This window comes from Oncorhynchus mykiss, chromosome 11 (assembly GCF_057628025.1).
Source record: "Oncorhynchus mykiss isolate SJ-2025 chromosome 11, ASM5762802v1, whole genome shotgun sequence".
Classification (NCBI taxonomy): Eukaryota; Metazoa; Chordata; class Actinopteri; order Salmoniformes; family Salmonidae; genus Oncorhynchus; species Oncorhynchus mykiss.
This window is the reverse complement of record NC_143032.1, coordinates 53,903,556-53,920,894: the sequence shown is the minus strand read 5'-3', so window position 1 is coordinate 53,920,894 and position 17,339 is coordinate 53,903,556. Positions and strand designations below refer to the sequence as shown.

General features: G+C 43.6%; 1 protein-coding gene across 4 annotated transcripts in view; it reads left to right on the top strand.

Moving 5' to 3' along the window:
* The first annotated feature begins 1,461 nt into the window (after positions 1-1,461).
* Positions 1,462-17,339, top strand: part of citb (citron rho-interacting serine/threonine kinase b) — a 57,225-nt gene continuing 41,347 nt past the window's right edge. For 2 of the 4 annotated variants that reach the window (XM_090190449.1, XM_090190450.1), the window contains exon 1: positions 2,183-2,746. The gene's annotated coding sequence lies outside the window, so the exon portion shown is untranslated. Of the gene's footprint in view, positions 2,747-17,339 lie in introns of all 4 variants that reach the window. The other 2 variants (XM_036935731.2, XM_036935734.2) reach the window with 2 other exon arrangements.

The window sequence follows — 17,339 nt, the reverse complement described above, 5'->3', positions numbered from 1 at the left end:
CTCCTGATGTCCCTGAAATTCAGCATGTCTTGAAAGAAGTCTGTGACACGTTGTTATAAAGGTGAGTGGAATATAAGATTTAATTGATTGTGCTTTGTGGAGTGTCATTTTCACTGGATTAAGAATTCCCCTCTGTACTCTAGCAACAGATGAATCCAGTCTGAATGATCATTTATACAAGCTCAGTGAATTGTGATGAAACTCTCATTATTCTCCCTCCTTCGATATTAAGCTGTGATTGGCCTAAGGTATGTACAATACCTTGTTGCTAGGTAACATCAGCAAAAAGCCTCTGCAAAAGCCTCTACCCATCCTCATATTCTCTCAACGAAACCAGAACCAATTTCATACTGATGTGTTTTGGAGAGGAGTGTAATCCAAGATCTGCCGACAAAATGTTGACAATTGTCCTAACCTAATTAGCTAACTTTATTATACTGTACACCATTGCATGCATTGATCTCTATTAAATGGCACAAAATTGCATACTTTTACAGAAAATTATGTGATGTGTTTGAATTGTAACAGTTTGTAACAGTTTTTTGTGTTTGGTCAGGTTGAATGGTCTTTTAGAGAGACGTCATCAGGAGGCAGATTGTCAGGTTTTAGCTGCAGTTAGCTCAGATGGAAGTGGAGATACAGCAGTAAGGCTATTGATCATGTCCTTCTGGCAACACACTGCATTACGCAATGCTTTTGAGCCAAAAGCGGGTTCTATTTCTAAATCCTAACAATTAGTTGCACTTCAAAGGATATCAAGAGATGTTTAGAGAACACTGATTGGTTCTGCAGGTCTATGTATACAATGCACGCACAAACATCAAATGGCATAGCATGGTATTCCTTAGGGGATAGTACTGTGCAGTATTTTGGTTTTCAGCCTGGTCCAAAGACAAATGTACTGTTTTCATAGACCTAGAGCATGACCTCATGCTGTAATAGCAGAAGTCTTCTCCGAGAAATCAGTAATTGAGGATTCTTACTGGATTTGATTTCTTGCAGGCCCAGATTTCTGTTCAGATTGAGACGGCTGGTTGTCTGAATCACTGGGAGTCTGAAACAATTATATTCTCAGCTCATAAGACAAAGCATGCCTCCAATGTTTTTCTTTCATCTGAGCTGAGTAAACACTCAACAGAAACAAAGTCAAAGTCATTGTTGTGGTTTGTTTGCTGGTCCATTTTCCCCACTCATGCGCGATGCAAGTTTATAGCCTGCTTATTGCCTGCTATGCTCCACATCCAATTTGATTTGAAAAGTTCATTTCAAACAATTCTACACTTTAAGATCTAAAATCAGTGAATGATTGCATACACTCATAACAGCAATAGTAGCCCGGAATATGAATGCCGAGTTGTGTTCTGGTGGTTGACAGGGCCATAACAACCATTGATTGGTTACTTGAACTTGCCAAGCTGTTTCATATCTCTACTGCTGTGATGGAGTTTTGCTTACCAGGACAGGTCCTGCCGTCTGCTCCCAAGCAGGGACCTCAGCGGCCCCAGTGTGATGTGTGTGTGTGTGTGTGTGTGTGTGTGTGTGTGTGTGTGTGTGTGTGTGTGTGTGTGTGTGTGTGTGTGTGTGTGTGTGTGTGTGTGTGTGTGTGTGTGTGTGTGTGTGTGTGTGTGTGTGTGTGTGCGTGCTTCTGCTCACATGTGCGTGTATGTGTCCGTTTGGCTAAACTCAGCATTGATACAATGACAGAAAGGCCAACCAGCCTGACTAATAATAAGATTTTTTTTTGTGATGGATTTGCTTCCTCACTGACTTCTCTAGAGTTACTAATACAGCTTCTCTAGAATGACTAATATAGCTTCTCTAGAATGACTAATACAGCTTCTCTAGAATGACTAATACAGCTTCTCTAGAATGACTAATACAGCTTCTCTAGAATGACTAATACAGCTTCTCTAGAATGACTAATACAGCTTCTCTAGAATGACTAATACTGCTGAAACGCATGTCTAAACAGCTTGGCATTGAAGTGTATTCATGTGTTTATCATTGGAGTTGATTTGGAGCAGCTGTGGACAGGTGTAGCTTGAACTTGTTTTTATTGCATAGAAGCAGTCTTATCAGTTACAGGACCACTGTGCCGTCCACTAAATTGGACATTTGATAGCAGTGCAGTGTGATAGGAGAGACTGCGATAGGTAACCAACCGATCACTGTGTTTGATGTCTGAGAAGAGCTGGGGTCTCTGTGGAGGGGTTGTTACTGAGATGCATGTGTTATGCAGGAGAGAACACAGTTTCGGCAGTGAATCTGGCTGCATGTATTACAGTGATTAGCGTAATCTATTGCAGTGTGGAGAGAGAGAGAGAGAGAGAGAGAGAGAGAGAGAGAGAGAGAGAGAGAGAGAGAGAAAAATAGAGAGTGGGGAAGCGAGATTTCCCTGCGTGTCTATGCGATTGTGTTTTCACTGATCTACTGCATTACTCTTCAATGCAGTTTCCCTCTCTCCTCCATTCCCTCCCTCTCTCCTTCACTCTATCTCTCTGTGTGCTAATCTTCCCTCGCTCTCACTGCTCACATCTCTCTCTATTGCCAAACCTCTTCTCTCCCTTTCGTTTGGCTCTACTCTCTACAGTGAAGATGACATCCCCAGTTTTGATGAATCAGCGAGTCCCTCGTACTGGCCGGTGGCTGCCCAGCAAGACCCCACATGATCGGGCTTTCTGGGTGAGGATGTGCCCCCTCTAAGGTGGTTCTTCAGCAAGGCACCGAGAGCACCGGCCAGGTCTGAGTAAGTACTGCTCTGAAGGAATCTTTCACTAATAACAGGGTGGAATTGATTGCACTGACAGAGTAACAACAAGGACTGTGTGTAACAACAAGCCTGTGTGTGCAGAACCTCTAAACTGCCTCGACACACTGCAACTGATCTGCCTTTGTTTGCCCATCTCAGCATGCTGTTCAAATTGATTGATTTGTGGTTGTGCTATTGTCAGGGGAGTTTCAGTCAGATGTGATAGCGGTATAGCACAGGTGCCTGATGCATCAGTGGGAGAGCAGAGTCTTCTATTGTCACGACTCTGAGATGCTGTGTTAGCATTAAATGGTTGTCTTTGTTTACCCATCCTCTTCAGGCAACGGTGTACATTAGCATATCCCCTCTCATAGCGTCTCTGTCTCCTTTCAGCAGATCTCCATCAACTTCTTAGGGGAATCACAGCTCTCACATTCTGACTTCGCTCTCTGCTTTGATGTACTGTTTCAAAGATTTCTGAAATTATCAGTTTTTTCCTGATGGGTTTCTTTTGCCTAGAATTTGAGGAAGTAGGAAGTTCATGTTGGAAAAACAGAATCTAGGCACTGTGTGCTTATTGTCCTTGTTATATCGAAGCTTGGTAGAACAAAGAATCATCTCTATTGAGAGTTCGATCGTGAATCACATGAACTGTTCACTACAAATTGAGACAGTTGCCATTGATAAGGCACTTGGTGAGTTACTGTTAGGGAAATGTGTGCGTAGGAAGGCCTGTGTGGCCAAAAATAGATTCTGTAACAAGAAAAGAAGTGCTGAAATGCCTGAAATGATCAATCAAGTCTATGTTGAGAGAACATGTATTTCGATGGAAACAGTTGTTTCACCTCTGTCTCTATCTCTCTCCTCCCTCAGCTACCCCTCAGAGCAGGTGAAAGGAGAAGGTAGCTCCTGTTTCTTTATCTGGCCAACATTCAATTAGACTACAATACATACATATTCATGATAGTTAAGTAATAAATGTTGATATTTAAGTCTTTAGTCTTGTTACAATATCCCTCACACCACGGTTGTTTTAAAGTAATCATCATCAATAATGTATGATGATGAAATATCTGCCTTTCCCCTTTGTCTGACACTGAGATGGCTCATGAATGAATAATACTGTGTATCTTACTCAGATACACTGGAATTGTAACGATTTTCAATGTACGAAGTTCCAATCAAAGACAGAGAAGTGGTTTGTATAGGGTCTCACTAGGGACAGATATAGTTGGCTTTATTAGTGTTCTCAATGGGACACAGAGGGCTACGTGGAGTGGACTGAGTAAGGGGCATTTCCCCACTCTTGGAAAAAAATGGGTTCTACAAAAAAAGGATTCTACAAAAGGGTTCTACAGAGAGTTCTACGTGGAACCCAAAAAGGGTTCTACCTAGAACCAAAAAGGGTCTTCCTATGGGGAAAGCCAAAATAACTCTTCTGGAACCCTTTTTCTAAGAGTGTACATATTTAGGATAAAGTACACTACATGACCAACAGTATGACATCTGCTCGTCAAACATCTCATTCCAAAATCATGAGCATTAATACGGAGCTGGACACATCTTTGCTGCTAAAATAAACTACTCATCAGGGAAGGCTTTCCACTAGATGTTGGAACATTGCTGCTGGGACTTGCTTCCATTCAGCCACAAGAGCATTAGTGAGGTTGGGCACTGATGTTGGCCGATAAGGCCTGGCTCGCAGTCGGTGTTCCAATTCATCCCAAAGGTGTTCTATGAGGTTGAGGTCAGGGCTCTGTGTAGGCCAGTCAAGTTCTTCAACACCGACCTCAACAAACCATTTCTGTATGGACTTCCCTTTGTGCACGGGGGCATTGTCATGCTGAAATAGGAAAGGGCCTTCCCCAAACTGCTGCCACAAAGTTGGAAGCACTTAATCGCCTAGAACGTCATTGTATGCTGTATCATAAAAATGCCCCTTCGCTGGAACTAAAGGGCCTAGTCCGAACCATGAAAAACGGCCCCAGACCATTATTCCTCCACCAAACTTTACAGTTGGCACTATGCATTCTGGCAGGTAGCGTTCCTCTGCCATCCACCATACCCAGATTCATCCGTCGGACTGCCAGATGTTGAAGCATGATTCATCACCCAAGAGAACGCGTTTCCATTGTTCCAAAATCCAAAGGCGGCGAGCTTTACACCACTCAAGCTTGGCATTGCGCATGGTGATCTTATGCTTGTGTGCGGTTGCTCGGCCATGGAAACCCATTTCATGAAGCTGCTGACGAACAGTTCTTGTGTCGACGCTGCTTTCAGAGGCAGTTTGGAACTTGGTAGTGAGAGTTGCAACCGAGGACAGATGATTTTTACATGCCATTGCGCTTCAGCACTCGCCGGTCCCGTTTTGTGAGCTTTTGTGGCCTATCACTTCGCGGCTGAGCCAACATTTCCACTTTACAATAACAGCACTTAAAGATTAACGAGGCAGTTTTTGCAGGGCAGAAATGTGATGAGCTGACTTGTTGGACAGGTGGCATCCTATGACTGTGCCATGTTGAAAGTCACTGAGCTCTTCAGTACGGACCACTCTACTGCAAATGTTTGTCTATGGAAATTGCATGGCTGTGTGCTCGATCTTACACACCTGTCAGCAACAGGAGTGGCTGAAATAGCATAATCCACTAATGCGTGTCCACATACTTTTGGCAATGTAGTGTATATTAGAATATTAAGACTATATTTAGGGAGTATCCATATGATTACATAAGTGTAAGGCAAGAGGAATTGGCAAGAGAAGAATTTGTTAATTTGCACCTGTAGACAGGAGGCGGCACCGAACAGTGTGAAATGTGACTCGGAGAAAGAGAAAGGGCTGAAGGCGGCGAGCAGATACGGTCAGGTGGTGTAGCTGCTCTCTAGCGCAAATCCATGCATGTTAATGTGAGTCGTGATGAGAGGAGAGCTCTGCTGCTGTAGCTCTCCCGTACCCTCAAGTGTCATTTCTAAAAGGCCCCTTACCTCTTCTGTGATCCTCTTTGTGGGATCTCTCCACATCTAGTAGTTCCTTTGTAAAGAGTCTGAGGTACGATTGATTGTACCCATGTGGCATCAGGTTCACTGAGTTGCTGTTGTCATGACCAGGGACTTAGCTATAGAAAACAATCCCTGTCCATTTTAGGGTTTAGGGATTGGACCTGATAGGGGAACTAGAACTGGGAGCTTGACAGAATCTGTGCTTCTGCCAAAATAAAAGAACACCAACATAAAGTGTCGTAACAGGGCGTTGGGCCGCCACGAGCCTCCAGAATAGCTTCAGTGCGCCTTGGCATAGATCTGGAACTCTATTGGAGGGATGTGGCACCATTTTTCCATTAGAAATTCCATCATTTGGTGTTTTATTGATGGTGATGGGAACGCTGTCTCAGGCGCCGCTCCTGAATCTCTCATAAGTGTTCAATTGGGTTGAGCTCTGGTGACTGAGACGCGCACACGCACACACACACACACGCACACGCATGCGCGCACACGCACAAATAATAGGCAACTGGACATATTTATACATTTATACATTTAAGCATGAAGGGATGTTAATTGCTTAATTAACTCAGGAACCACACCTGTGTGATAGCACCTGTTTCTAATATACTTTGTATCCCTCATTTATTTAGGCAGTTACCTGTACATTTGCAACAGGTGAGTGATTCACTGCCACCCACAGCCCATATGTTACAGCAGAGTCCCAGTAGCTGCTGGTCCTCCTGCATTCTGAATGTAGAGCAACACCATGACTTCTCTCTCCTCCTCTGCAACAGGACTGACTCATGCCACACAATATTCAACCCACAGAAAACATCTCAGAGTGTTGATCTAGCAGCAGATATCAAATTCTCCACGATGTGTTTTCCCTTTGCTGTTAATAAAGCTCTTATCGCTGTAACTAAATGAATAGAGAGCATCTGGTTATCTGACTGGCTATGCACCAACGTTATTGTAATAGAGTCAATCTGAGGTTGAAGCCCTGCCAGCTCAACAACTGCCCAACAAAATGATGGGTAACCATGGGGGAACTAATGCATTTCTCTTTCACTGTCTGACCAGAGAGCATGTGAGAAAAGCTGCTTCAGTGCTAGCAATCATCCAAAACATGTAAAACCCTTGTAAAAAATAGTTTGCATTTATTTGATCAAATAGACTTTAAAGGGTAGACATGCAGATTCCTCTTCAAAAGTATTTCTTCATACAGCGTAACAGGTTACAGGGTCTTCCAGGAGGAGCGCTTGAGCCGCTTCATCATTGCTGAGAAGACCCTGATTATCAAGGAGCGTTATTTGATAGGCTGAGAGATGGACCGAGAAACCTCTCCAACTGGAGATTCAGCACCCTGAGCCCCAATGTGGGGGCCTAGAAACACAAGCGAAAGGGGTGGGTTTAGGGGTGAGAGAGATAAATATAATAACTTTATGTATAATAAATATTAATAAATGACAGTTCTATAAGTTTACTAGACCTACTCTATGTTTCTACCACACCTAAACAAAACGTCAAGCTATAGCAGAGCTTTAAAACATCCTTACCTATGCAGTAGAGGGAATCTCAGTCTGGTCCTAGACTGAATGGCAGTCATTTTGTTTCCTCTCTTGGAACGCTAAAAGAGAAAGGTAAAGAAAATGTAAATAAAATCTTCTGAATGCAACGCATCAATATAGTGAGGAATAAAACATATGTATCTCATATATTTATCTCATCATAGCCATATCAATGACACCAGCCCCTAATTGGAACATAAAGCAACATCTCCTATACCTTATTGTTGATCCTGAGTTTGGTCATTGAGAAGCAAAGAAAGCTCCTTCTTGCTCTCTGCTCATTCCCACTCTCAGCCTGGTCTGCTGGGTTTGTTGCAGTAGAAGCTGGTCTTGATGCCTCCTTACATCCCTGCACCAGCTGCTGGGTCAATGATTTTACCAGGACTCTGTCAAATTCAGATTCCTGGGAGGCCATAACGGTTTGGAGGGCGTTACAAGAGCCAAACGCCTCCAGGGGGGTTTTATGTGCACCCCTGAACACAGTGTGGATGTGCAGGTCCTGAGGGTACGCCTGTGTCCTTGAGAATCCAGATGCAGCACAGAACTCAGACAGAACTTGTCTGATGAGCTGCTGAAATATTGCTGTCATATCTACTGCCTGTTGGGAAGGTCCTTCTAGGGCTGAGGGACCGATCTTTGATAGCAACCTTATCACCAGTACCGTGACAAAACAGATAAAATCATCTTTGTCGGAGTCCATCAAGGAATGCAGAGGGAATGCAGTAGCACTGCTGATGTCTGAAGGGATGAATAACTCCCTCAGATGGCCAGAGCTGCTAGGGTAGCACACTTCTTTCTCTTCCATGTCAATCCCAACTCCCTTTGTTAGCAAATATGAGAAGAGAGGCTTTTGGCACTCCATTGTCGGTTACTTTCAGTCCTTGGACTATTACGATGCAGGGCTTCATCTGTGTGTGTCATCATCTTTGTCCTTAGGTCACTCATAGAAATCCCTGGCATTATAGAGTCCCTGGTGTCGATGCAGGAGCTCCTGGCGATGTGGAAGGTCAAATCATCAGGCACCTCATCAGGGATGGGAATACCAGGGAGGTTGATCTCTAGCTCACACTTTGACCTTGGACCCTTTTTCAGATCTGGATAAGGAACAATGTCACTTTGAAGAAATGGACAAAGATGAACAGGTTCTAAGGAATGACATATATAGGGAAGGTAATCAGGGAGGTGATGGAGTCCAGGTGAGTCTGATGACTCCCAGGTGCACGTAACAATGGTGACAGGTGTGCTCCATAACGAGCGAGTTATGACCTAAAGGCCGGAGAGGGAGCACACATGACAGTTCCCCCTCCCCGCCGCACGGCTCCAGCCGCAGGACTCCGACCAAAGGGTTGATCCCGGGGATCAGGAGCGGACTGGTCGCCCCTGCTGCTGTGCGGGAACCTGTCGCCGGCTGGGGCGTGGGAACCTGACATACAGGCTGAGGCAGGGGTGCCTGGTGATCCAGCTGAGGCATGAGAGCCTACCAGGGCTGGCCTGAATGGCCACTGAGAGGCCAGAGTTAAGCTGGTGTATACCTCCCCCGCGATAGCACAGCTCAGCTGAGAGGAGCTGGAGGAGGCGAGGTTGTCCCCTTAGACAAGGACATCAGGAGGCTTTCCACTGTTACTCCAAAGAGATCCGTCAGAGGCTCTTCTATGAGGGCAGCCTCTCCAGATGCATGCGAGCTCTGTAACCAGGTCTGTCATCTTGAAGATACACACACAAACATCACTGATGCCATGCATAGAATCCCAAAACTAACATTTTTAACATGATTTTGATGTTTTTACAACATCAGAATTTGATTATTTCTGAAAGGCATGTACTGCCCCCAATTTCTTTATTCATAGTTTACTTTATAATGGCTTACCCAAGACCCATCCCCTCTGGGGTAAATTTTTTTATCAGAACATAAAAATACAAGGTGTGTTTTCCAATTGATGTTAGGTATGGGTCAGGGATGAACTGAATCAATATGTTGAAATATTGCTGTGAGCATACAGTGCCTTGCGAAAGTATTCGACCCCCTTGAACTTTGCGACCTTTTGCCACATTTCAGGCTTCAAACATAAAGATATAAAACTGTATTTTTTTGTGAAGAATCAACAACAAGTGGGACACAATCATGAAGTGGAACGACATTTATTGGATATTTCAAACTTTTTTAACAAATCAAAAACTGAAAAATTGGGCGTGCAAAATTATTCAGCCCCTTTACTTTCAGTGCAGCAAACTCTCTCCAGAAGTTCAGTGAGGATCTCTGAATGATCCAATGTTGACCTAAATGACTAATGATGATAAATACAATCCACCTGTGTGTAATCAAGTCTCCGTATAAATGCACCTGCACTGTGATAGTCTCAGAGGTCCGTTAAACGCGCAGAGAGCATCATAAAGAACAAGGAACACACCAGGCAGGTCCGAGATACTGTTGTGAAGAAGTTTAAAGCCGGATTTGGATACAAAAAGATTTCCCAAGCTTTAAACATCCCAAGGAGCACTGTGCAAGCGATAATATTGAAATGGAAGGAGTATCAGACCACTGCAAATCTACCAAGACCTGGCCGTCCCTCTAAACTTTCAGCTCATACAAGGAGAAGACTGATCAGAGATGCAGCCAAGAGGCCCATGATCACTCTGGATGAACTGCAGAGATCTACAGCTGAGGTGGGAGACTCTGTCCATAGGACAACAATCAGTCGTATATTGCACAAATCTGGCCTTTATGGAAGAGTGGCAAGAAGAAAGTATTTTCTTAAAGATATCCATAAAAAGTGTTGTTTAAAGTTTGCCACAAGCCACCTGGGAGACACACCAAACATGTGGAAGAAGGTGCTCTGGTCAGATGAAACCAAAATTGAACTTTTTGGCAACAATGCAAAACGTTATGTTTGGCGTAAAAGCAACACAGCTGAACACACCATCCCCACTGTCAAACATGGTGGTGGCAGCATCATGGTTTGGGCCTGCTTTTCTTCAGCAGGGACATGGAAGATGGTTAAAATTGATGGGACGATGGATGGAGCCAAATACAGGACCATTCTGGAAGAAAACCTGATGGAGTCTGCAAAAGACCTGAGACTGGGACGGAGATTTGTCTTCCAACAAGACAATGATCCAAAACATAAAGCAAAATCTACAATGGAATGGTTCAAAAATAAGCATATCCAGGTGTTAGAATGGCCAAGTCAAAGTCCAGACCTGAATCCAATCGAGAATATGTGGAAAGAACTGAAAACTGCTGTTCACAAATGCTCTCCATCCAACCTCACTGAGCTCGAGCTGTTTTGCAAGGAGGAATGGGAAAAAATGTCAGTCTCTCGATGTGCAAAACTGATAGAGACATACCCCAAGCGACTTACAGCTGTAATCGCAGCAAAAGGTGGCGCTACAAAGTATTAACTTAAGGGGGCTGAATAATTTTGCACGCCCAATTTTTCAGTTTTTGATTTGTTAAAAAAGTTTGAAATATCCAATAAATGTCGTTCCACTTCATGATTGTGTCCCACTTGTTGTTGATTCTTCACAAAAAAATACAGTTTTATATCTTTATGTTTGAAGCCTGAAATGTGGCAAAAGGTCGCAAAGTTCAAGGGGGCCGAATACTTTCGCAAGGCACTGTACCTCTTAGGAGAGTAGCATGGTGGTTTGGTTCTGCCAACAGATTTTTGGCAGCACCCTGCCCTGCCATTCCTCCTTTCCTTGGTCCAGTAGTTAATCTCACTGATCAGTAGCCTTTTCTCCCGCTCATCCAGACTGTCTAAGGAGTCCTTAGACCCTGTCAAAGAGCACTGGGATTCTGGGGAGGTTGCCCCACTCCTCAGGTTCACCCCCATGATTACGAGCCAGCACTGGTAGCAGAATGTGGAGGGCCGTCTGGGTCACGACCCTAACAATCTTCAGACACATCATGGAGAGCTGCTCAAATGTCAGCTATGGCCAACAGAGTAATATTAAATCAAGCTATTCCATGATACATTCTTCTAAATAGTGCATTACTTTTGATCAGATCCTTATGTGGAGACTGCGGAGACTTACGTTATTCTTCATGCAATGCTGAATCACTCTCCATTGGCTAGAGAAAAGAAAGGGAACATATTTGAGTTGCATATTTTAGTGTTGAGTTAGTGTATTTGATTAAGCCATTAAGTACATGAGACATTTTGTTCTTGATTTAGGGATAGAGATAAGGGTATGGTTAAGGTAGTGGTTGAAATCACATTTGTGGTTAGAAGGCACATTATGACTGCAAATTCAGAGTTGTTGTATGTGAGGTTGAAGAAAGACGTGGGACTTACTCATTAGTTAGACTACTCAGGAAGGAGAGGAGGATTGGGGCACAGCTTGTCCCAATATTGAGAGAAGGCATTAGAGTCCTCTGAGCCTCCTTCTCCAACTGCTCAATGATAGATCCCCTGTCCTGGAAACTACACCTGGGTGCATGAGAAGACCCTGGGAAACCACAAAGAGAAGTCTGAAGTTAAATCATAACTTTATTTCTCATTTTCGTTCATTGGTACTGATTTGATTGCACTGGACAGGTGAAAGCATATCTCTCTGTGGGCCTCCACAACCTCGATTCGGTCTTATGCAGTAACATTTTAAATTTTGTTTTTTAAATTGGATAAAAGTAGAGACTCGAAGATAGGAAATGGCATATCCAGTGGCGATTTTAGCATCGGGCAAACAAACAAAAAACATTTTGGGGATGCATGCCACCAAAGCCACTACACAACACAACATAACTAAACACACACTAAACAATACATAAATTGCACTATAACGGTGTCAAACAGTGCCCACAAGCTGTTAGGGCCTACATAAAGCTGTCCCAGCAGCAGAGTCCCTATCAGCGGAATTGTGCAAGTTCTTAAGTGAAAGTTCTCCCACTTAAAACGATGAGAGAGGCCTGTAATTTTCATCATATGTACACTTCAACTATGACAGACAAAATGAGAAAAAAAATCCAGAAAATCACATTGTAGGATTTTTTATGAATTTATTTGCAAATTATGGTGGAAAAATAAGTATTTGGTCAATAACAAAAGTTTATCTCAATACTTTGTTATATACCCTTTGTTGGCAATGACAGAGGTGAAGACTTACAGAAAACGTTTGACAAGGTTTTCACACACTGTTGCTGGTATTTTGTCCCATTCCTCCATGCAGATCTCCTCTAGAGCAGTGATGTTTTGGGGCTGTTGCTGGGCAACACGGACTTTCAACTCCCTCCAAAGATTTTCTATGGGGATGAGATCTGGAGACTGGCTAAGCCACTCCAGGACCTTGAAATGCTTCTTACAAAGCCACTCCTTCGTTGCCCGGGCGGTGTGTTTGGGATCATTGTCATGCTGAATGACCCAGCCACGTTTAATCTTCAACTTCTTGTTAACAAGACATTTGTGGAGTGGTTGAAAAACTAGTTTTAATGACTCCAACCTAAGTGTATGTAAACTTCCAACTTCAATTGTATCTTCCTGGCATATTACATTATTTACGCAGGAGCATACAAGACATATTTGGACAAACCTTGTTGTGCTGTGCTTACTTCAACAGGAAGGTGGCATGGCGGTCCTTCGTGGGCAAATTTCGTCATCAAACTTTGTCATCAAAGTCTGGCATTCTCTGGATTCATGGTGCTTTCAAGACAAAAAAACAGGGTCGAATCATGATGACGTCAGTGATCTTCAGGCCGTAGCTCTAGAAAGAGGCCCGAGTTCCCAACTTACAATTCCGAGTTGGATAACCGTTCAAAACTTTTTTTACCAGTCGGAGCTAGTTATTTCCTGAGTTCCCAGTCGTCTTGAACTCACTAAAGTCAGATTTCTCAATTCTGAGTTTACTGTTTATTTGAGCGCGTTAGAAATCATGCTGGATTGACAGCATTGCCAAAGTTGAAACTCATAGTTTTAAGCTTGGAAAAGAGACCCTTAAACCCAGACTTGGGACCACACAGCCACTCCACTGAATAGCAGGCTATTCATATGACAAGGATTCATCAGGATTTGCCAGTAGATTGTCGACTTGATTCATGATGATAACTGCTAGCTAAGATTTTGAAGGTATGATGTTGACGTGATCAGTCCAATCAAAGCTACTGTAGATAAAACGTGATTTTACGTCATTTTATCTGTGGCCAATGACCTTGAGCCTTCTTGGATGGGCACTTCTAATGTTACTCTACGGCAGAACCCAAGGTGCTTGAAATTTCAAGCTCTACCCTTAGATTTGGTGGTGACATAGTGTCCCCATGAGGGACAGAACACTGAGCCAATTACGGTGCAAAACTGAAACCGCGAACCACAGCATTTAGCCATGGCAAGGTGACTGGGAATATGGCTGAATACAAATAGTGTAGTTATTCCCTCGGTAAGGCAATCAAACAGGCAAAATGTCAGTACAAAGACGGAGTGGAGTTGCAATTCAATGGCTCAGACGCAGGGTCTACAGACAATCATGGATTACAAAGGGAAAACCAGCCACGTCGCGGACACCAACGTATTGCTCCCAGACAAGCTAAACACCTTCTTCGCCCACTTTGAGGATAACACAGTGCCACCAACGCGGCTACTCCCAAGGACTGTGGGCTCTCGTTCTCCGTGGCCGACGTGAGTAAGACATTAAAGCTTGTGAACCATCGCAAGGTTGCCGGCCCAGACAGGCATCCCTAGCCGCGTCCCCAGAGCATGTGCCGACCAGCTGGCTGGAGTGTTTACGGACATATTCAATCTACTCCTATCCAAGTCTACTATCCCCACTTGTTTCAAGATGTCCACCATTGTTCCTGTACCCAAGAAAGCAAAGGTAACTGAACTAAATGACTATCGCCCCGTAGCACTCACTTCTGTCATCATGAAGTGCTTTGAGAGACTAGTTAAGGATCATATCACCTCCAACCTACCTGACACCCTAGACCCACTCAATGTGTATACCGCCCCAATAGATCCACAGATGATGCAATCACCATCGCACTGCACACTGCCCTATCCCACTAGTACCCTCCAAGCTCAGGTATTAGATTTCTCCTCGAAACTCAAAGTATGCGTAATTAACCATACCTTGGTATCGTCAGACATGATGTGTAGCCTATTGTAGCAGGCTATTTGGAGGTAATACTGATAGTCCTTTTAAAAGCACATGGGTGAACCGTCGGCAGACGCAACTGAAGTGACATGGACGTTATCCTTGAATTTTACCAAGACATTGTTGAATACTCGTTTCTGATAGGCTTAAGCATAGGGATCCGTAAAATACATTATACACATGATGTCACAATTAGGCCTAAATCTACTGCATAAATCTAATGGATTTGTTATATTTCTATTGTCTAATGTCTAAACGCTTTGTCGACAATATCAGAAAACAGGTCTTAGCATGTAATATATGGTTCATCAAGCATCCTCATCCTCTTCTTAGGCATCATCATCACCGTGCTCAAAAACGTAGCTTGTTGCAACCCATTAGCTATAATTCTGAGGCTGCAAATCAGCAAAACTAACATGTGCAATACATTATATTCACTTGCACTTAAAGTAGTTTAAAATCACTGATGTTCTCTGGGGCTCAAACTATTTCAGCACTGTTGAGCTGTCAATGTCTGAGTTTGTAAGCGTTAGTGGACAGCGCCATGGTCCTGAAATGTTTTGAATCTGGGCAGCACCTGAGACAGCGGATGGTTCTGAAATGTTTTGAATCTGGGCAGCACCTGAGACAGCGGCATGGTCCTGAAATGTTTTGAATCTGGGCAGCACCTGAGACAGCGGCATGGTTCTGAAATGTTTTGAATCTGGGCAGCACCTGAGACAGCGGCATGGTCCTGAAATGTTTCGAATCTGGGCAGCACCTGAGACAGCGGATGGTTCTGAAATGTTTTGAATCTGGGCAGCACCTGAGACAGCGGCATGGTTCTGAAATGTTTTGAATCTGGGCAGCACCTGAGACAGCGGATGGTTCTGAAATGTTTTGAATCTGGGCAGCACCTAAGACAGCGGCATGGTCCTGAAATGTTTTGAATCTGGGCAGCACCTGAGACAGCGGCATGGTTCTGAAATGTTTTGAATCTGGGCAGCACCTAAGACAGCGGCATGGTCCTGAAATGTTTTGAATCTGGGCAGCACCTGAGACAGCGGATGGTCCTGAAATGTTTTGAATCTGGGCAGCACCTGAGACAGCGGCATGGTTCTGAAATGTTTTGAATCTGGGCAGCACCTGAGACAGCGGCATGGTTCTGAAATGTTTTGAATCTGGGCAGCACCTGAGACAGCGGCATGGTCCTGAAATGTTTTGAATCTGGGCAGCACCTGAGACAGCGGCATGGTTCTGAAATGTTTTGAATCTGGGCAGCACCTGAGACAGCGGATGGTTCTGAAATGTTTTGAATCTGGGCAGCATCTGAGACAGCGGCATGGTTCTGAAATGTTTTGAATCTGGGCAGCACCTGAGACAGCGGCATGGTTCTGAAATGTTTTGAATCTGGGCAGCACCTGAGACAGCGGCATGGTTCTGAAATGTTTTTGTTGACAAAGCAGCAGTGGCTTACATCCCACTGGTCACACACTTTTTGAATCAACGTTGTTTCCAAGTCATTTAAAGGAAATTATCTTGAACCAACGTGAAATAGACGTTGAATTGACGTATGTGTCCAGTAGGATATACTTATGTTCTATCTTGCGTGCAATGATGCACGAAGCAGAAAAAAAACTGTGTTTGTTGTTTGCAGTAACTTATCTGCTGTTGTAATATTAGACGTGGTAGTTTCACCATTAAGTATTCCAGCATTAAAAATGCAGTATAAGGTCTTCCCAGTTATGGTAGATTAATTTAGCAAGACATGAACAAATCCAACACTGTTCTACCGAGTCCTTCTCAGCCAGAGGTGACTGACTGTAATGTCGCTAGTTATAATGGTGCTTTTAAAAACAATATTAGTTATTTGTAATTGCTTTCTGGGAGGTAATTATGAGCCCAGTTGCACAGCCTGCTCGCTTGGCTCATCATGGACTGGTGGTGAGAAATGAAACAAGTCAGCCAGATCTGATCCCCATCTGCTACTCCATGCTAGGCTACTGTAGCAACTTGCCGGCCTGCACCATCCTTCATGGCACTGATTCTACACGTGCAGTAGGCTCATGGCACGCTGACATCCCACAACAATTACCCAGTTGGAATTACTTGCTGAAACTTCAAATCATACTTCTGCCCTAATATCAGTCACATTTGACCTTAAGGAAGAACCTCCCTTTGAACAACGTGTAATTAGGAACATTCTAAAGCTACTTACTGATTCCTCTATTAAACTTCAAAATGTAGGCTTAAATGAACCTTATCTGGTTGTCGTCAGCCATTATGTGTGACCCGTTAAGTTGCCCGCTCTGCGTCTCTGATAATGTAGCTCGGTTGAAAACCTGTCTGTCAACCTTCCGCAGACAGAATGAACCGAAGTGAATATGGACATTACCCATGGCATAAAGACATCATATTCATGACATCAAATACGTCTAGACGCCATAGAGATCCTCTTAAATGTGTATTCTAATACCTGATTCTATGCCAGACGCATTGTTGACATCATTAGAAAACAGATAGTGTCACACAGTACATGCTGTTGACAGCCTACCCCAAAATCAAACAGTAATCCACTCCACCATGATAAGAAATCTATCAAATAGTTTTGACAAATTACACAGGATATGACAGAGTTCCTGATTTGAGATACTGTATATAAACAACAGGAAATGAAAAAAATATGTTTATCTATTTCAAACGTTTCTGGTGGTTTCTGCATGTGTTGGGGAATGGGGCCTGGATATCTCAGAGCGCATCAACCCTGTCTTGCATTGCATCAATAATGTTATGTACCAATTAAATATACATTGCCTAAGGCTGCAGTGCTATACTCCATGCAGACAGTGCTCATTGTTCCTTTCACATGATGGATATATGCTACTCTGTCTGTTTGGATGCGATGTGGGAAGTGTTACCTTATGGGGTTGGTGATTGTCCTGTGTGAAGCCATAGTCTCCGTTGTATCATGGGATGCAGAA